This window comes from Salmo trutta, chromosome 28 (assembly GCF_901001165.1).
Source record: "Salmo trutta chromosome 28, fSalTru1.1, whole genome shotgun sequence".
Taxonomy (NCBI): domain Eukaryota; kingdom Metazoa; phylum Chordata; class Actinopteri; order Salmoniformes; family Salmonidae; genus Salmo; species Salmo trutta.
In genome coordinates, this window is record NC_042984.1 from 11,679,056 (window position 1) to 11,700,151 (window position 21,096).

The 21,096-nt window shown below is 43.2% G+C and overlaps 1 long non-coding RNA gene across 1 annotated transcript in view; it reads left to right on the top strand.

Annotated features, from left to right (window-relative positions):
* The first annotated feature begins 298 nt into the window (after nt 1-298).
* The window catches only part of LOC115165480 (uncharacterized), a 57,965-nt gene continuing 37,167 nt past the window's right edge, over nt 299-21,096 (top strand). Inside the window, exon 1 of the long non-coding RNA XR_003870179.1 lies at nt 299-408. This is a non-coding gene — a long non-coding RNA (uncharacterized LOC115165480). The remainder of the gene's footprint in view (nt 409-21,096) is intronic.

Genomic DNA, 21,096 nt, shown 5'->3' on the forward strand with positions numbered 1-21,096 from the left:
AAGGAGGGGAGGAGGATGGAGGGAGGGAGGTGGTGGGGTGAACTGAGGGAATTGAGCGAGGAAAGGGAGGGATGGGGAAGAAGACAATAAAGGAATGGTCAGAATTCACATATAGTGCGAGCTGAGTGAGAGAGCGAGACAGGGGAAGAGGGAGGGATGAGGGGAGAGGCAGAGCAGAACAAAGGTGATGTCACCTCGTGCAGGAAGCCAATGAGAGCGAGGGAGGCGGAGAGAGAGGGAGAGAGGGTGTGTTTTTGTATCACTGCAGCATCAGCACAGAGAGAGAGGAGAGGGCACAATCAATTTGATAGAGAGAGGGGAAGAGAGAGAGAGCGAGGGGAAGAAAACAAGGAGGACAGAGGAAAAGGAAAATCAACATCCCTGAGGCCATCTTTTAAACCTGTGGAGGTAAGAGAAGAACTGAGAGACAGAGAGATGAATTAGAATGCTGGCTGGGTGGAGGATTATAGCTTCACCACACCTTGGTCACATCTGCAGTTCCACTCACAACATCACAATCACCTTCCTAGCCTGTCTGTGATGGCTGTGGAAAGATGGTTAGATTTCTAGAAGAGTCATTTAATGTGCTGTTGTGAATGTATTTGTAGTGAGTGGAGAATAATATTAGTGGTGATGTCATTGGATACAACTGTCAAAGTATTTATATTTCAAGATTTCTGTTGAGAATATTGTTAAAATGGGCAAATGTGCTTATCGTCATTTCTCTCAATGTTGTGGTTGTAAGTTTTGTACCATAGTATCACCTTCACCATAGTTTACGTTTAATTAATTTGAAAATGATGATTTGTAATTGTGAAAATGACAGCATATTGAAGCAGACATCTTGCTGAATAGTTTGAATGGATGTTACATAGAGAAATGATTTGATGGTATGTCTTCAGTACGTTTTGCTGGGCACACAGTCAGACAGTGTGTAGCATGCAACAGGGTCTGACTGGTTGGTATTAATATTGAATGCAATGCTGTTGTGGGACTTTGGAGGAAATTATATTATCGGCTGGTGATTTACTAATCTGCATAAATACAGATTTGACTTTGCATTTTATGACTGTGTGTGATGATACAAGTTTGAAATAAGTGTTGACACATTAAAAAAAATACATTGAAAATGAGTGTGGGGTTATTTTGCTCACTTAAAATGTTTTCAAAAAAATATTTTTACAAAATACAATATCTTATTATTGCTACAATATGTGAGGCATTTTAACACAGTTCTGTTAACTTATGTCCTGCCCTTTAGACCATGCCTACCTTTATCATGTTGACCAATCTTCCAGTTAACTCTGCTTATTTTCGGCTTATCGCTCTTTCTACTCTGCTACTTTATACAGTATTTTCCACTATTTTCCCTGTTGTCCTCCCCTCCTCCACCTTCTCCTCTAACTCACTGGTTTAATGTTAAGGAAGGCTCTGATTGCACTGTGCTGTAATGATATATTCACAGGTCTGGTAGCCTGCTGCTCCCAGGTCTGTTTGTGTTCATATGGGAGTTGGCTATACAGCACAAACAGATCTGGGATCAGGCTAGTGGTCTGAAGGAAGGAGGTCTAATCTGAGAGAAAGAGAGTTATCCTGATCTAGGATCAGTTTTGTCCTTTAGATCATACTAAATAAGATCATATGGACAGGGAGGACCTGATTGATCAGCACTCAACGTTGTGAATACAGGCTTTCCTGTCCTGGCTATCCTACTGCAGTGTATCGCTCTCTCTCTCATCTTTCTCTCTCTCTCATCTTTCTCTCTCTCTCTCTTCTTTCTCTCGTCTTTCTCTCTCTCTCTTCTTTCTCTCTCTCTCTTGCTCTGGAACCGAAGGCATTTATCTGGGGCGGTGCTCCTCTGAGGTGCTCCTGTGTTTCTCCCTCTAGCTACCTTAACTACAGTACTGTCTGATGGGACAGAGAGGGAGGCGAGAGAAGAAGAGACAGAGCAAGGGGTTAAGGAGAGCGAGAGAAAAGGGGAGAGAAACAGGTGGAAGGGGAGGGAGAGAGAGTGAAGTGATAGAGGAAAGAAGAGAGAGGTAAAGAAAGAATGATGTCAAAAGAGAAAAAGAGAGAGATGCTTTCAACAGAAAAGAGAGAGAGAGAGACGTTGAAAAGGAAAAGATGGGTGTGGCAGTCAGGCAGCTCTCCCAACAGACTGTATGGGTGTGCCTGTGAACGGATGCAAACACCAGGCAACGTGCCAAACATGGCAACGAACTTGCAAATCTACATTAAACCATTAGGCAAATGAGAGGATTACAATGTAGAGTGTTCTGGTATTCTAGAATGCAAAACATTCTATTCTGTTTCTAGAACACAGAACAGGCAGCCCATAATACAATGAACAAAAATATAAACACAACATGTAAAGTGTTGGTCCCATGAGCTGAAATAAAAGATTCCCAGAAATGTTCTACACCCACAAAAAGCTTATTTCTTCCAAATGTTGTGCACAGATTTGTTTACATCTCTGTTAGTGAGCATTTGTCCTTTGCCAAGATAAGTAATCCACCTGACAGGTGTATCATGATCATTACACAGGTGCACTTTGTGCTGGGGAAATAAAAGGCCACTCTAAAATATGCAGTTTTGTCACACAACACAATGCCATCAATGTCACAAGTTTTGAGGGAGCATGCAATTGGCATGCTGACTGCAGGAATGTCCACTAAAGCTGTTGCCAGAGAATTTGTTAATTTATCTACCATAAGCCGCCTCCAATGTCGTTTAAGAGAATTTGGCAGTACGTCCAACCGGCCTCACAACCGCAGACCACGTGTATGGCGTTGTGTGGGAGACAGGTAAAATGCTTTGTTGATAGGTGGGGAGCACCCCAACCAAATCTTGCTTATGGACCCCAAAAGGCTAGCGCCCTGCTCCTCTCTATCCCCAAACGCTCTATCCTCTCTCTCTCCTCCCCCCACCCGCCTCTCTCTCCTTCCTCGTTCCATGCCTCAGTAACCCCCAGCCTGTCCCAGATGAGATGAAGATTGGACTAGGGACGTGGTTCGACGGCTGACAATGACTTGTTACCATCTGTACGACATCCATAAACATACTGCACAGCACACACAACATAAATCAAAATCTAGCCAGGGAGAGATGAAGGGTGTGAGTGTGTTTGTCGTTGCGTGCAGGTGCATGTGCATGCTTGTGTGTCTCGCTTCTCTGAGACTGCTTCTCTGCTTCTGCAGCTATCATACTGTTTAATGCAATAGTGTGTGTTTCGCTGCGGTGGTGTTTTCAGCAGGGACCCCATTTTCTTTTGCCAGAATTTATGGGGACCCTGTTTTTTTCTCCAAGAATTTGTTGCGACTCCACTCCACCACAAATCTAACGACAGACACTTAAAATAGGTACATTTCACATCAATAAATAACCTTCAATTCATTGCATTTTCATGTCTTATCATTATTCTTATTTTTTAAATACATTTACTCAATTGTATTTTTCGATTTATCTTTCTCAAAAACATTTGTATATTTTCCCAGACTATATATATATATATATATATATATATATTTAGACAATAATACAATCTGTACTCTTGTTTTTTTTTTTTTATTGGTGACCCCAATGCAGTTCCCCCTTGACCCCAGTAGGGGTCACAACCCTGACTTTGAATGTCCTAGATCTACTGCTCATAGAGCCAGACAGATAGTTGTTATTTCTTACTGTCTTTCATATAGCTACACTATAAACACACACACATCGCTGTACAGTACAGTGCGTGATTACCCTGGGTCCGCTATGCCGTAGCATGGAGATGAATTGAGCTGTTCTAACAGAGGGATGGCTGAAGAGGGGGATTTAAGAGAGACCAGGGAGAAATAGAGAGAGTGGGGGGGCAGATAAAGAGAGAGTTAAGAGAGAGAGGTAAGAGAGAGACGGAGGGAGGGGGAGCGATAGAGAGGGAGGGAGGGAGAAGGGAGAGAGAGGGAGGGAGAGAGAAAAAGAGGTTAAAAAGAAAGAGGGAGGGGAGAAAGAAAGAGGGGAGGGGAGGCTGAGAGAGGTAGGGAGGGATAAGGGAGAGCAATAGCGAGGGTGGGAGAGAGAGCGAAAGGAAGGGTGGGCTCCCATTTAAAAAGCAATGCACTCACGATCCTGTAATATATATGCTGGTAGATAAATTGTCTGAAGAGACAGAGAGAAAAAAAGAGAGGAGGGATCAAGAGAAGAATGAGCGAGAAAGACAAGTTCACAGGGAGATGGCAGCAACGACAGAAGAGAGGAAGAAGGGATGGAGGGAGGGAAAGATAAACATGATATGCACAGTTTATATGACATATAGATCAATGTGTTAGTGAACCAGAGAGACGGAGCAGGGTTGCATCATTTGCAGGGTTTATTTTCATATTTCTTTCTGTGCACTATTAAGTTTTATGTAATGCCAACGGTGTTGGTCTTATTCATGCTACGGTGTTGGTCTTATTCATGCTACGGTGTTGGTCTTATTCATGCTACGGTGTTGGTCTTATTCATGCTACGGTATTGTGTGTGAGTGTGTGTGTGTGTGTGTGTGTGTGTGTGTGTGTGTGTGTGTGTGTGTGTGTGTGTGTGTGTGTGTGTGTGTGTGTGTGTGTGTGAGTGTGTGTGTGTGTGTGAGTGTGTGTGTGTGTGTGTGAGTGTGTGTGTGTGTGAGTGTGTGTGTGTGTGTGAGTGTGTGAGTGTGTGTGTGTGTGTGTGTTAAACTGTAGAGATGTCATTGTGTTAAGGAAGCTGGGCTGTTTGCTCTCAATCTGCCACTGGAGAGCTCACTGGGAAGAGAGGTGTTATTTATACTAGCTAGTGAAGAGCACTGTATGCTGGACCTGTTTAAAGGCTTAGTAAATGAGGCACTCAGTGTGTGTGTGTCTTTAGTTTTTAGCCTGACATTAGCAAGATGCTCCACAGTTTTACACTAGCTAGATGCTCCACAGTGTTAGGCTAGCTAGATGCTCCACAGTTTTACACTAGCTAGATGCTCCACAGTGTTAGGCTAACTAGATGCTCCACAGTTTTACACTAACTAGATGCTCCACAGTGTTTAACTAGCTAAATACGCCAAAGCCACCTGTTATTTTGCCTCAGGCCCTCACTGCCATTAGACTAGAACAAGCCACTACTCACACCCTTCATTCACTAGACTAGAGCAAGCCACTACTCACACCCTTCATTCACTAGACTAGAGCAAGCCACTACTCACACCCTTCATTCACTAGACTAGAGCAAGTCACTACTCACACCCTTCATTCACTAGACTAGAGCAAGTGACACTAGACACTAGACACTACTCACACCACTAGACACTACTCACACCACTAGACACTACTGTCTAGTGACACTAGACACTACTGTCTAGTGACACTAGACACTACTCACACCACTAGAGCAGAAAGACTATAAACTACACACGCTCGACTACACACTAGAGCATCTTGTGTGAAAGCGCCATTATAAATTAAAGACACACACACACACACACACACTGTGTGCCTCATTTACAAAGCCTTTAAACCAGATTAAAGTCTAGCTGCTATTTTCCAGGGAATATGACATTACAGGCAGAACGAAGGTAAAACACGGGATAACAGATGAAAAGAGATATTAAGGTAACGTGTAAATAAAGGCTACATCTTAATGGGACTCTATTCTCTAGGGAAAGTCAGTTGTACAACTGAATGCCTTCAACTGAAATGTGTCTTCCACATTTAACCCAACCCCTCTGAATCAGAGAGGTGCAGAGAGCTGCCTTAATCGACATCCAAGTCTTCGGCGCCCGGGGAACAGTGGGTTAACTGCCTTGCTCAGGGGCAGAATGGCACATTTTTACCTTGTCAGCTCAGGGATTCGATCCAGCAACCTTTCGGTTACTGGCCTAATGCTCTAACCCCTAGACAGTGCACTATTCTTTGACCAGGGCCCATAGGGATCGAGCTAAAGTAGTGCACTACAGGGCATTCGGAAAGTATTCAGACCCCTTGACTTTTTCCACATTTTGTTACGTTACAGCCTTATTCTAAAATGGATTAAATTGTTTTTGTTCCTCATCCATCTACACACAATACCCCATAATGACAATGCAAAAAACAGTTTATTCTTTTTTTTGTGCAAATTTATAACAAATAAAAAAACGGAAATATCACATTTTCATAAGTATTCAGACCCTTTACTCAGTACTTTGTTGAAGCACCTTTGGCAGAGATGACAGCCTCAAGTCTTCTTGGGTATGACGCTACAAGCTTGGCACACCTGTATTTGGGGAGTTTCTCCCATTCTTCTCTGCAGATCCTCTCAAGCTCTGTCAGGTTGGATGGGGAGCGTCGCTGCACAGCTATTTTCAGATCGGGTTCAAGTCCTGGGATCTGGCTGGGCCACTCAAGGACAATCAGAGACGTGTTCTGAAGCTACTCCTGTGTTGTCTTGGCTGTTTGCTTAGGGTCGTTGTCCTGTTGGAAGGTAAATCTTCACCCCAGTCTGAGGTCCTGAGCTCTCTGGAGCAGGTTTTCATCAAGGATCTCTGTACTTTGCGCCGTTCATCTTTCCCTCGATCCTGACTAGTCTCCCTGTCCCTGCCGATGGAAAAACATCCCCGCAGTATGATTCTGCCACCACCATGCTTCACTGTAGGGATGGTGCCAGGTTTCCTCCAGACGTGACGCTTGGCATTTAGGCCAAAGAGTTCTTTGGTTTCATCAGAGAATCTTGTTTCTCATGGTCTGAGAGTCCTTTAGTCCTTTAGATGCCTTTTGGAAAACTCCAAGTGGGCTGTCATGTGCCTTTAACTGAGTAGTGGCTTCCGTCTGGCCACTCTACCATAAAGTCCTGATTGGTGGAGTGCTGCAGAGATGGTTGTCCTTCTGGAAGGTCCTCCCATCTCCACAGAGGAAATCTGGAGCTCTGTCTGAGTAACCCTTGGGTTCTTGGTCAACCTCCCTGGCCAAGGCCCTTCTCCCCCGATTGCTCAGTTTGGCCGGGTGGCCAGCTCTAGGAAGAGTCTTGATGTTTCTACCATTTAAGAAAAATGGAGGCCACTGCATTTCTGGGGACCTTCAATGCTGCAGAAATGTTTTGGTACAGTTCCCCAGATATGTGCCTCGACACAATCATGTCTCTGAGCACTACTGACAATTCCTCTGACCTCATGGCTTTTGCTCTGACATGAACGGTCAACTGTGGGATCTTATATAGAGTGTTGTGTGCGTTTCCAAATCATATCCAATCAATTGAATTTACCACAGGTGGACTCTAATCAAGTTGTAAAAACATCTCAAGGATGATCAATGGAAACAGGATGCACCTGAGCTCAATTTCGAGTCTCACCGCAAAGGTCGGTCTGAATAATCATGTAAACAAGGTATCTGTTTTTTTATTTTGATAAATTGGCAAGAAATTCTAAAAATCTGTTTTCACTGTTTTCACTGTCATTATGGGATATTGTGTGTAGATTGATGAGGGGGAAAAAACTATGTCATCGATTTTAGAATAAGGCTGTAATGTAACAAAATGTGGAAAAAGTCAAGGGGTCTGAATACTTTCTGAATGCCAGTCCAAAGTACTAGTCCAATGTTTGGACACACCTGGTCATACAAGGGTTATTCTTTATTTTTACGATTTTCTACATTGTAGAATAATAGTGAAGACATCAATACTATGAAATAACACATACGGAATCATGTAGTAACCAAAAAAGTGTTAAACAAATCAAAATACATTTTATATTTGAGATTCTTCAAAGTAGCCAACCTTTGCCTTGATGACAGCTTTGCACACTCTTAGCATTCTCTCAACCAGCTTCACCTGGAATGCTTTTCCAACAGTCTTGAAGGAGTTCCCACATATGTTGAGCACTTGTTGGCTGCATTTCCTTCACGCTGCAGTCCAACTCATCCCAAACCATCTCAATTGGGTTAAGGTCAGGTGATTGTGGAGGCCAGGTCATCTGATGCAGCACTCCATCACTGTCCTTCTTGGTCAAATAGCCCTTACATAGCCTGGAGGTGTGTTGGGTCATTGTCCTCTTGAGAAACAAATGACAGTCCCAAACCAGATGGGATGGCGTTTTGCTGCAGAACGCTGTGGTAGCCATGCTGGTTAAGTGTACCTGACCGTGTCACTGACAGTGTCACTAGCAAAGCACCCCCACACCATCACACCTCCTCCTCCATGCTTCACGGTGGGAACCACACATGCAGAGATCATCCGTTCACCTACTCTGCGTCTCACAAAGACACAGTGGTTGGAAGCAAAAATCTCAAATTTGGATTCATCAGACCAAATGACAGATTTCCACTGGTCTAATGTCTATTGCTCATGTTTCTTGGCCCAAGCAAGTCTCTTCTTCTTATTGGTGTCCTTTAGTAGTGGTTTCTTTGCAGAAATTCGACCATGAAGGCCTGATTCACACAGTCTCCTCTGAACAGTTGATGTTGAGATGTGTCTGTTATTTGAACTATGTGAAACATTTATTTGGGCTGCAATTTCTGAGGCTGAAAACTCAGCAGCAGAGGTAATTCTGGGTATTTCTTTACTGTGGCGCTTTATCATAGCGCTTGATGGTTTTTGCCACTGCACTTAAAAAAACATTCAAAGTTCTTGAAATGTTCCAGATTGACTGACCTTCATGTCTTAAAGTAATGATAGACTGTAATTTCTCTTTGCTTATTTGAGCTGTTCTTGCCATAATATGGACTTGGTCTTTTCCGAATAGGGCTATCTTCTGTATACTACCCCTAACTTGTCACAACACAACCGATTGGCTCGAACGCATTAAGAAGGAAAGAAATTCCACAAATTAACTTAATCAAGGCACACCTGTTAATTGAAATGCATTCCAAGTGACTACCTCATGAAGCTGATTGAGAGAATGCCAAGAGTGTGCAAAGCTGTCATGAAGGCAAAGGGTGGCTACTTAGAAGTATCTCAAATATATTTTGATTTGTTTAACACTTTTTTGGTTACTAGATGATTCCATATGTGTTATTTGATAGTTTTGATGTCTTCACTATTATTCTACAATGTAGAAAACAGTAGAAATAAAGAAAAACCCTTGAATGAATAGGTATGTCCAAACTTTTGATTGGTACTGTATGTATGTGTGTCACGCACACACTTGTTTGATTTAGATTCTGCAGCCAGTGGTCTAGCTTGACTGACTGACTGGTGGGTGTCAAGTGGTGGATCAGGCAGACATGTGTCTGGGTGGGGTTCAGAATACATTACTTTGATTTAGAGAGTGAAGGGTCAGGCAAGGAGTGATTGAAAGGCAGGGGGACATGATTATTCAACCTGGAGGGAGGGGTGTCTGAATATATATATATATATATATATAGAGAGAGAGAGAGGTGAGGGAATTTATGATAGAATAGCATAGATACTTTATTGAGAAACAGAAATAATAATGCATAAATATATAAAAGACAAGGACAGAAAAAAAGGAAAGATGAGTTGATTTGAAAGGTAGTGGGTGGTTTTAAAAAGGGGAGAGACCTGGGGATGTTGTCAACATTAGGTCAGTTCCCAGTGATGATACAAGGCAAAGGAGATTGTACTGTAGGTGTCTGTTTATACCAGTTCTCTGCGACGAAGCACTACCACTACTACTACTACTACTATTACTACTACTACCACTACTACTACTACCACTATTACTACTACTACCACCACCACCACCACCACCACCACTACTACTACTACTACTACTACTACTACTACTACTACTACTACTACTACTACTACTATTACTACTACTATTACTACTACCACTACTACTACTACAGTGGCGGTCAGTGCCGTTTAAGATGGAGGAGGATGTTTTTTTTTTCATGAGCATGGCCTTTTTTCTATTACAGCATATTGGATGACTCATTCATATTCCATTCACCCAGTTCAATGTCACATTGATAGGTTTAGGAAGTTGGAAGTTTACATACACTAAGGTTGGAGTCATTAAAACTTGTTTTTCAACCACTCCACAAATGTCTTGTTAATTAACAAACTATAGTTTTGGCAAGTCGTTTAGGACATCTACTTTGTGCATGACACAATTCATTTTTCCAACAATTGTTTACAGACAGATTATTTCATTTATAATTCATTGTATCACAATTCCAGTGGGTCATAAGTTAACATTTACATTTGTATTTTTTTATTTCACCTTTATTTAACCAGGTAGGCAAGTTGAGAACAAGTTCTCATTTACAATTGCGACCTGGCCAAGATAAAACAAAGCAGTTCGACACATACAACAACACAGAGTTACACATGGAGTAAAACAAACATACAGTCAATAATACAGTAGAAAAATAAGTCTATATACAATGTGAGCAAATGAGGTGAGATAAGGGAGGTAAAGGCAAAAAAGGCCATGGTGGCAAAGTAAATACAATATAACAAGTAAAACACTGGAATGGAATATTTGCAGTGAAAGAAAGTGCAAAGTAGAAATAGAAATAATGGGGTGCAAAGGAGCAAAATAAATAAATAAATAAATAAATACAGTAGGGGAAGGGGTAGTTGTATGGGCTAAATTATAGATGGGCTATGTACAGGTGCAGTGATCTGTGAGCTGCTCTGACAGCTGGTGCATAAAGCTAGTGAGCGAGATAAGTGTTTCCAGTTTCAGAGATTTTTGTAGTTCGTTCCAGTCATTGGCAGCAGAGAACTGGAAGGAGAGACGGCCAAAGGAGGAATTGGCTTTGGGGGTGACCAGAGCGATATACCTGCTGGAGCGCGTGCTACAGGTGGGTGCTGCTATGGTGAGACCTGGAGCCAGTGCGTTTGGCGACGAGTATGAAGCGAGGGCCAGCCAACAAGGGCGTACAGGTCGCAGTGGTGGGTAGTATATGGGGCTTTGGTGACAAAATGAATGGCACTGTGATCGACTGCATCCAGTTTATTGAGTAGGGTATTGGAGGCTATTTTGTAAATGACATTGCCGAAGTCGAGGATCGGTAGTATGGTCAGTTTTACGAGGGTATGTTTGGCAGCATGAGTGAAGGATGCTTTGTTGCAAAATAGGAAGCCAATTCTAGATTTAACTTTGGATTGGAGATGTTTGATGTGAGTCTGGAAGGAGAGCTTACAGTCTAACCAGACACCTAGGTATTGTAGTTGTCCACATATTCTAAGTCAGAACCGTCCAGAGTAGTGATGCTGGACGGGCGGGCAGGTGCAGGCAGCGATCGGTTGAAGAGCATGCATTTAGTTTTACTTGTATTTAAGAGCAGTTGGAGGCCACGGAAGGAGAGTTGTAATGGCATTGAAGCTCGTCTGGAGGGTTGTTAACACAGTGTCCAAAGAAGGGCCAGAAGTATACAGAATGGTGTCGTCTGTGTAGAGGTGGATCAGAGACTCACCAGCAGCAAGAGCGACATCATTGATGTATACAGAGAAAAGAGTTGGCCCAAGAATTGAACCCTGTGGCACCACCATTGAGACGACCAGAGGCCCGGACAACAGGCCATCCGATTTGACACATTGAACTCTATCAGAGAAGTAGTTGGTGAACCAGGCGAGGCAATCATTTGAGAAACCAAGGCTACTGAGTCTGCCGATGAGGAGTCAAAAGCCTTGGCCAGGGCAATGAATATGGCAGCACAGTATTGTTTCTTATCGATGGCGGTTACGATATCGTTTAGGACCTTGAGCGTGGCTGAGGTGTACCCATGACCAGCTCTGAAACCAGATTGCATAGTGGAAAAGGTGCGGTGGGATTCAAAATGGTCGGTAATCTGTTTGTTTACTTGGCTTTTGAAGACCTTAGATAGACAGGGTAGGATAGATATAGGTCTGTAGCAGTTTGGGTCAAGAGTGTCCCCTCCTTTGAAGAGGGGGATGACAGCAGCTGCTTTCCAATCTTTCGGAATCTCAGACGACATGAAAGAGAGGTTGAACAGGCTAGTAATAGGGGTTGCAACAATTTCGGCAGATAATTTTAGAAAGAAAGGGTCCAGATTGTCTAGCCCGGCTGATTTGTAGGGGTCCAGATTTTGCAGCTCTTTCAGAACATCAGCTGACTGGATTTGGGAGAAGGAGAAATGGGGAAGGCTTGGGCGAGTAGCTGTGGGGGGTGCAGTGCTGTTGACCGCGGTAGGGGTAGCCAGGTGGAAAGCATGGCCAGCCGTAGAAAAATGCTTATTGAAATTCTCAATTATAGTGGATTTATCAGAGGTGACAGAGTTTTCTATCCTCAGTGCAGTGGGCAGCTGGGAGGAGGTGTTCTTATTCTCCATGGACTTTACAGTGTCCCAGAACTTTTTTGAGTTTGTGATGCAGGAAGCAAATTGCAAAAAAGTTGCATATCACGGGGGCTGTTCGATGCTAATGCAGAATGCCACAGGATGTTTTTGTGTTGGTTAAGGGCAGTCAGGTCTGGAGAAAACCAAGGGATATATCTGTTCCTGGTTCTAAATTTCTTGAATGGGGCATGCTTATTTAAGATGGCGAGGAAGGCATTTAAAAAAAGAACCAGGCATCCTCTACTGACGGGATGAGGTCAATATCCTTCCAGGATACCCGTGCCAGGTCAATTAGAAAGGCTTGCTCACTGAAATGTTTCAGGGAGCGTTTGACAGTGATGAGTGGAGGTCGTTTGACCGCTGACCCATTACGGATGCAGGCAATGAGGCAGTGATTGCTGAGATCTTGGTTGAAAACAGCAGAGGTGTATTTAGAGGGCAAGTTGGTTAGGATGATATCTATGAGGGTGCCCGTGTTTACGGCTTTAGGGTGGTACCTGGTAGGTTCATTGATAATTTGTGTGAGATTGAGGGCATCAAGCTTAGATTGTAGGATGGCTGGGGTGTTAAGCATGTCCCAGTTTAGGTCACCTAGCAGCACGAGCTCTGAAGATAGATGGGGGGCAATCAGTTCACATATGGTGTCCAGAGCACAGCTGGGGGCAGAGGGTGGTCTATAGCAGGCGGCAACGGTGAGAGACTTGTTTTTAGAGAGATGGATCTTTAAAAGTAGAAGTTCAAATTGTTTGGGTACAGACCTGGATAGTAGGACAGAACTCTGCAGGCTATCTCTGCAGTAGATTGCAATGCCGCCCCCTTTGGCCGTTCTATCTTGTCTGAAAATGTTGTAGTTAGGGATGAAGATTTCAGAGTTTTTGGTGGACTTCCTAAGCCAGGATTCAGACACGGCTAGGACATCCGGGTTGGCAGAGTGTGCTAAAGCAGTGAATAAAACAAACTTAGGGAGGAGGCTTCTAATGTTAACATGCATGAAACCAAGGCTTTTACGGTTACAGAAGTCATCAAAAGAGAGCGCCTGGGGAATAGGAGTAGAGCTAGGCACTGCTGGGCCTGGATTAACCTCTACATCACCAGAGGAACAGAGGAGGAGTAGGATAAGGGTACGACTAAAAGCTATGAGAATTGGTTGTTTATGACGTCCCAAATAGAGAGTAAAAGGAGCAGGTTTCTGGGGGCGATAAAATAGCCTCAAGGTATAATGTACAGACAAAGGTATGGTAGGATGTGAATACAGTGGAGGTAAACCACTGTGATGATGAGAGAGATACTGTCTCTAGAAACATCATTGAAACCAGAAGATGTCATAGCATGTGTGGGTGGTGGAACTGAGAGGTTGGATAAGGTATAATGAGCAGGGCTAGAGGCTCTACAGTGAAATAAGCCAATAAATACTAACCAGAAGAGCAATGAATACACTAAGTTGACTGTGCCTTTAAACAGCTTGGAAAATTCAATTTTTTTTATGGCTTTAGAAGCTTCTGATAGGCTAATTGACAACATTTTAGTCAATTGGAGGTATACCTGTGGATGTATTTCAAGGCCTACCCTCAAACTCAGTGCCTCTTTGCCTGACATCATGGGAAAATCAAAAGAAATCAGCCAAGACCTCAGAGAGACCTCCACAAGTCTGGTTCATCCTTGGGAGCAATTTCCAAACGCCTGAAGGTACCACGTTCATCTGTACAAACAATAGTACGCAAGTATAAACACCATGGGACCACGCAGCCATCATTCTGCTCAGAAAGGAGACGCGTTCTGTCTCCTAGAGATGAACGTACTTTGGTGTGAAAAGTGCAAAGCAATCCCAGAACAACAGCAAAGGACCTTGTGAAGATGCTGGAGGAAACAGGTACAAAAGTACCTATATCCACAGTAAAATGAGTCCTATATCGACATAACCTGAAAGGCAGCTCAGCAAGGAAGAAGCCACTGCTCCAAAACCGCCATAAAAAAGCCAGACTACGGTTTGCAACTGCACATGGGGACAAAAATCGTGCTTTTTGGAGAAATGTACTCTGGTCTGATGAAACAAAAATAGAACTGTTTGGCCATAATGACCATCATTATTTTTGGAGGAAAAAGGGGGAGGCTTGCAAGCCAAAGAGCCCCATCCCAACCGTGAAGCATGGGGGTGGCAGCATCATGTTGTGGGGGTGCTTTGCTGCAGGAGGGACGTGTGCACTTCACGAAATAGTTGGCTTCATGAGGAAGAAATATTATGTGTATATATTGAAGCAACATCTCAAGATATCAGTCAGGAAGTTAAAGCTTGGTTGCAAATGGGTCTTCCAAATGGACAATGACCACAAGCATACTTCCAAAGTTGTGGTAAAATGGATTAAGGACAACAAAGGCAAGGTATCGGAGTGGCCATCACCGCCCTGACCTCAATCCTATAGAAAATGTGTGGGCAGAACTGAAAAAGCGTTTGCGTGTAAGGAGGCCTACAAACCTGACTCAGTTCCACCAGCTCTGTCAGGAGGAATGTGCCACAATTCACCCAACTTATTGTGGGAAGCTTGTGGAAGGCTACCCGAAACGTTTGACCCAAGTTAAACAATTTAAAGGCAATGCTACCAAATACTAATTGAGTGTATGTAAACTTCTGACCCACTGGGAATGTGATGAAAGAAATAAAAGCTGAAATAAATAAATCTCTCTACTATTATTCTGACATTTCACATTCTTAAAATAAATTGGTGATCCTAACTGACCTAAGACAATTTTTACCAGGATTAAATGTCAGGAATTATGAAAAACTGAGTTTAAATGTATTTGGCTTAGGTGTATGTAAACTTCCCACTTCAACTGTACATGATACTCAAATGTTCCCTGTACCCATCATGAGGTTGCTACAACCTAGCCTATGAATGAAAGTTTACAACGTAGGTGCACACAGCTCGAGAGACAAATTTGAGGCCACAGACAGTGACACATGGACTGACAGTGACATTCAGTACCGCCTTGCACACACTTGCCTGCATCTAGCTGATATAGGGTGCAATTATTAGTCCAACAGTTGCAGACAAGAGTTTATAATGGACAAATTCAGTTATCTTTATCCCCGTTTTGTTTCGTTTGCTTTTGTTTAAGAAACGTTTTTCAACAGTATCAGCAGAATGAATACACCCCTGATCCCGTGTAAACACAGTTAACTTTCATTGCAGCCACATTTTATTCCTTCTATGCGCTCTCCTCCTCTCACCTTGTCCTTTTGCTTGCGGACTTCAATGCACAACACATCAGCTGTATGTAACCAAGCTAAAAAAACTTTTCCAAGCCAAATCGCTACACACAGCCTACATCGTTGTCACCATATTAGCTAAAGTAATATTAGCTAAAGTAATGTCCTTTGATTAGATGGACAACATGTCTTCTTCCGGAAGTTGTCATAACTTCTGTATAAGTCTATGGAAGGGGGTGAGAACCATGAGCCTCCTAGGTTTTGTATTGAAGTCAATGTACCCAGAGGAGGATGAAAGCTAGCTGTCCTCCGGCTACACCATGGCGCTACCTTACAGAGTGCTGTTGTGGCTACTGTAGACCTTTGCAAAATTGGAATCAATTGATTGATGATGTGATTATATTCAGTATAGTTTTATCTATAAAGGCTAACTTTTTAAATGTTAAAAAAATATATATTTTTATGAAATGGTCCTCCCCTGTACTACTACCATTACCACCACCACCGCTACTACTACTAATCCATTCCCCTCTTTTACTGGCTTTTATCTCTCCATCTCTTTCTACCTTTGTTTATGCACCAAGTGTGGTTTCACATTTTTTGGATTCATGCATAGTTGAGTAGCAAACCAAACCAAAACAAAGCCTGCCACTCCAGGCCTTAATCAGAATAATAGCTTCTTGAGATTATTATTGAACTTCCAAGAAACCCTCAGACATTAAGACCAATAAAATGAACCCAATTATACAATTGAACCAACCATAGGCTTATCACGTTTGAGGCGTGACTCAGATGCAGACAGAGTTGAAGAAACAAAAGTGTATTCCTAACAGGGGAAGGCAAATGACGGGTCAAGGCAAGCAGGGGTCAATAATCCAGAGAGGGTATAAAGGAACCAGAACAGCAGGAGGTCTCAGGGTCAGGGCAGGCAGGGGTCAAAACCGGGAAGGACTAGAAAACAGGAGCAACAAAAACGGCAGGAGCAGGGAAACAAACGCTGGTAGGTTTGACGAACAAAACGAACTGGCAACAGACAAACAGAGAACACAGGTATAAATACACATGGGATAAGGGGTAAGCTGGGTGAAACCTGGAGGGGGGTGGAGACAATCACAAAGACAGGTGAAACAGATCAGAGTGTGACAGGCTACATCCCATATGGCATCTTGTTCCCTATTTAGTGCACTATATAGGGAATTGGGTGACATTTGGGACACACTTTAAAGATGGGGTTCAAGATTCACACTTGTGGAAAATATGGAGATTGGATGTAATTCATTTTATTTGATCGAGAGGATTACCTTATTAAATCTCTGTCAGTGGCACCCCTTTCTCGTGTGTGTGTGTTTGTATGAGCATGCGTGTCTGTGTGCGTGCATATACGCGTGTGTGTGTTTGAGAGAGAGGAGTAGGAGGGGATTAATACCCCTTGAAAAACATAGGAAATATCCCTGTTTAACCATTAAACAGGAACCTAACATTATTATCACTACTAAATTGAAGTCATAAGAGAAGTGAATGCTGATTATGCCTTACGACTTCAAACAATCAAGTCATTTACAGAGCACAGTAGGTGTCAGAGAAAGCTTTGTATTCGATTAAAGCTGGAAAATGCATGAATCCTGGATTTAATCTACTTAATTCTATTATAATTGGAAAAGCCCGTAAACATATTAGAGTTCCTAGAATCTGATAAAAGGAAATGGTTTCAGAACGAAAAGAGAAAAACAAGAAACAGACTGAAGGAGATACGGAGAGAGAGAACACTACAGAGATAAGAGAGGAGATGAGAGAAGCGTACATGAGAGAAAGAGAGGAAAAAAAGAGGGGAGAAGTTGAGATAAATTCTGTCTGCTGTCTGCCCTTCTCTGTCTTTCAGATAAACTCTGTCTGCTGTCTGCCCTTCTCTGTCTTTCAGATAAACTCTGTCTGCTGTCTGCCCTTCTCTGTCTTTCAGATAAACTCTCTCTGCTGTCTGCCCTTCTCTGTCTTTCAGAGACCTTCATCTCCCCTATCTCTCGTTCTCTCTCGCTCGCTCTCTTGCTCTGTCTCTCTCGCTCTCTCTCTCTCAATTCAATTCAAGGGGCTTTATTGGCATGGGAAACATATGTTAACATTGCCAAAGCAAGTGAGGTAGATAATATACAAAAGTGAAATAAACAATAAAAATGAACAGTAAACATTACACTCACAGAAGTTTCAAAAGAATAAAGACATTACAAATGTCATATTATATATACAGTGTTGTAACGACGTCTCTCTCTTGCTCCATCTCTCTCGCTCCCTCTCTCTCTCTCTCTTGCTCTCTCTCTCGCTCGCTCCCTCTCTTGCTCTGTCTCTCTCGCTCTCTCTCTCTCTTGCTCTCTCTCGCTCTCGCTCCCTCTCTCTCTCTCTTGCTCTGTCTCTCGCTCCCTCGCTCTCTCTTGCTCTGTCTCTTTCGCTCCCTCTCTCTCTTGCTCTCTCTTTCGCCCCCTCTCTCTCTCTTGCTCTGTCACTCTGACAAAATGATGTCTTTGTCTTCAAGTTGCTGTAAGAATTCCCCTCTTCCTCCCATCGAACACATGCTAGTCCTATCAAAGAGGCTTTATGGAAAACATCTCTGACTAACATTGTCCAGAATCGCATCTCTGTCCTGGACAGTCTCACTTCGGCACTATGGGTGGATGAAGTGTTCTGTTGAATGTAGAGGAAGTGTGTGTGTGTGCGCCTGCATGCTTGCCTGTGTTCATGCGTGTGTGTGTCACATTTATTTTTAACCTTTATTTAACTAGGCAAGTCAGTTAAGAACACATTCATATTTACAATGACGGCCTACACTGGCCTAACTTGCTGGGCCAATTGGGCGCCGGCATATGGGACTCCAAATCCCGGACAGGTTGTGATACAGTCTGGATTCGACGCCTCTTGCTCTTAGATGCAGTGTCTTAGACCACTGTGCAACTTGGGAGCATTTACACAACTCCTCAATCATCCGCTATGTCTGACGCCAAGTGTACTATATGCATAATACTGTACACCCACATAATACACTGAGTACACCAAACATTAGGAACAGCCTCAAGTTGTCAGGACATGGACTCTACAAGGTGTCGGGACATGGACTCTACAAGGTGTCTGGACATGGACTCTACAAGGTGTCGGGACATGGACTCTACAAGGTGTCGGGACATGGACTCTACAAGGTGTCGGGACATGGTCTCTACAAGGTCTTAAGCGTTCCACAGGGATGCTGGCCCATGTTGGGATGTGTGTGCGTAGCATACAGTGAGGGGGGAAAAGTATTTGATCCCCTGCTGATTTTGTATGTTTGCCCACAGACAAATAAATGATCAGTCTATAATTTTAATGGTAGGTTTATTTGAACAGTGAGAGACAGAATAACAACAAAAAAATCCAGAAAAACGCATGTCAAAAATGTTATAAAATGATTTGCATTTTAATGAGGGAAATAAGTATTTGACCCCTCTGCAAAACATGACTTAGTACTTGGTGGCTAAACTCTTGTTGGCAATCACAGAGGTCAGACGTTTCTTGTAGTTGGCCACCAGGTTTGCACACATCTCAGGAGGGATTTTGTCCCACTCCTCTTTGCAGATCTTCTCCAAGTCATTACGGTTTCGAGGCTGACGTTTGGCAACTCGAAACTTCAGCTCCCTCCACATATTTTCTATGGGATTAAGGTCTGGAGACTGGCTAGGCCACTCCAGGACCTTAATGTGCTTCTTCTTGAGCCACTCCTTTGTTGCCTTGGCCGTGTGTTTTGGGTCATTGTCATGCTGGAATACCCATCCACGACCCATTTTCAATGCCCTGGCTGAGGGAAGGAGGTTCTCACCCAAGATTTGACGGTACAAGGCCCCGTCCATCGTCCCTTTGATGTGGTGAAGTTGTCCTGTCCCCTTAGCAGAAAAACACCCCCAAAGCATAATGTTTCCACCTCCATGTTTGACGGTGGGGATGGTTTTCTTGGGGTCCAAACACGGCGAGTTGAGTTGATGCCAAAGAGCTCCATTGTAGTCTCATCTGACCACAACACTTTCACCCAGTTGTCCTCTGAATCATTCAGATGGTCATTGGCAAACTTCAGACGGGCATGTATATGTGCTTTCTTGAGCAGGGGGACCTTGCGGGCGCTGCAGGATTTCAGTCCTTCACGGCATAGTGTGTTACCAATTGTTTTCTTGATGACTATGGTCCCAGCTGCCTTGAGATCATTGACAAGATCCTCCCGTGTAGTTCTGGGCTGATTCCTCACCATTCTCATGATCATTGCGACTCCACAAGGTGAGATCTTGCATGGAGCCCCAGGCCGAGGGAGATTGAAAATTATTTTGTGTTTCTTCCATTTGCGAACAATCGCACCAACTGTTGTCACCTTCTCACCAAGCTGCTTGGCGATGGTCTTGTAGCCCATTCCAGCCTTGTGTAGGTCTACAATCATGTCACTGACATCCTTGGAGAGCTCTTTGGTCTTGGCCATGGTGGAGAGTTTGGAATCTGATTGATTGATTGCTTCTGTGGACAGGTGTCTTTTGTACTGGTAACAAGCTGAGATTAGGAGCACTCCCTTTAAGAGTGTGCTCCTAATCTCAGCTTGTTACCTGTATAAAAGACACCTGGGAGCCAGAAATCTTTCTGATTGAGAGGGGGTCAAATACTTATCTCCCTCATTAAAATGCAAATCAATTTATACAATTTTTGACATGCGTTTTTCTGGATTTTGTTGTTGTTATTCTGTCGCTCACTGTTCAAATAAACCCACCATTAAAATTATAGACTGATCATTTCTTTGTCAGTGGGCAAATGTACAAAATCAGCAGGGGATCAAATACTTTTTTCCCTCACTGTAATTGTGTGTGTGTGTGTGTGTGTGTGTGTGTGTGTGTGTGTGTGTGTGTGTGTGTGTGTGTGTGTGAGTCAGTACAGGTGGTCAGTCCAGTTCAAGTGTTCAGCATTCTGAGGGCTTGTAGATAGAAACTGAGCCTGTTGGTGTCAGACCTCATGCTCCAATACCGATGGTAAGGAAGAAAACAGCTCATGGCTGGGGTGTGTGGGGTCCTTGAGGATGCTGCGAGACTTCCTCAGGCACCGTTTCAAGTAGATGTCCTGGATGGGTAGGAACATGGCCCCAGTGATGATAGATTGTAAAAGTCTGAGCGTGGGAGTAATGGTCAGGTACCCCCTCTTGTCTCGGTGCTGAGGCTCAGACAAGTCAGGGGACTTGGCTGTCTATGGAGCTCACTGGAAATTATGACAGTGTACTTTATGGAAGGTGACTACTTGGCATTAAATGATTGACATATTAAATGATTGACACAAATGATTCACTCACATGTTCAAAAGAACAGTATATTCCTTTACCCAAAATAATTATAAGTTTAAAGAATTGTACTGAACTCAAAAATCATAATATATTTGAATGTAGATTCAGGATAAGTTATGTATCTCTTGTTCTATTGAACCTACTCATGTTGCCTGACTCCACTGTCTCTTGTTCTATTGAACCTACTGTAGTCTCACTCCACTGTCTCTTGTTCTATTGAACCTACTGTAGTCTCACTCCTGTCTCTTGTTCTATTGAACCTACTGTAGTCTCACGTAGCCTCACTCCACTGTCTCTTGTTCTATTGAACCTACTGTAGTCTCACGTAGCCTCACTCCACAGTCTAA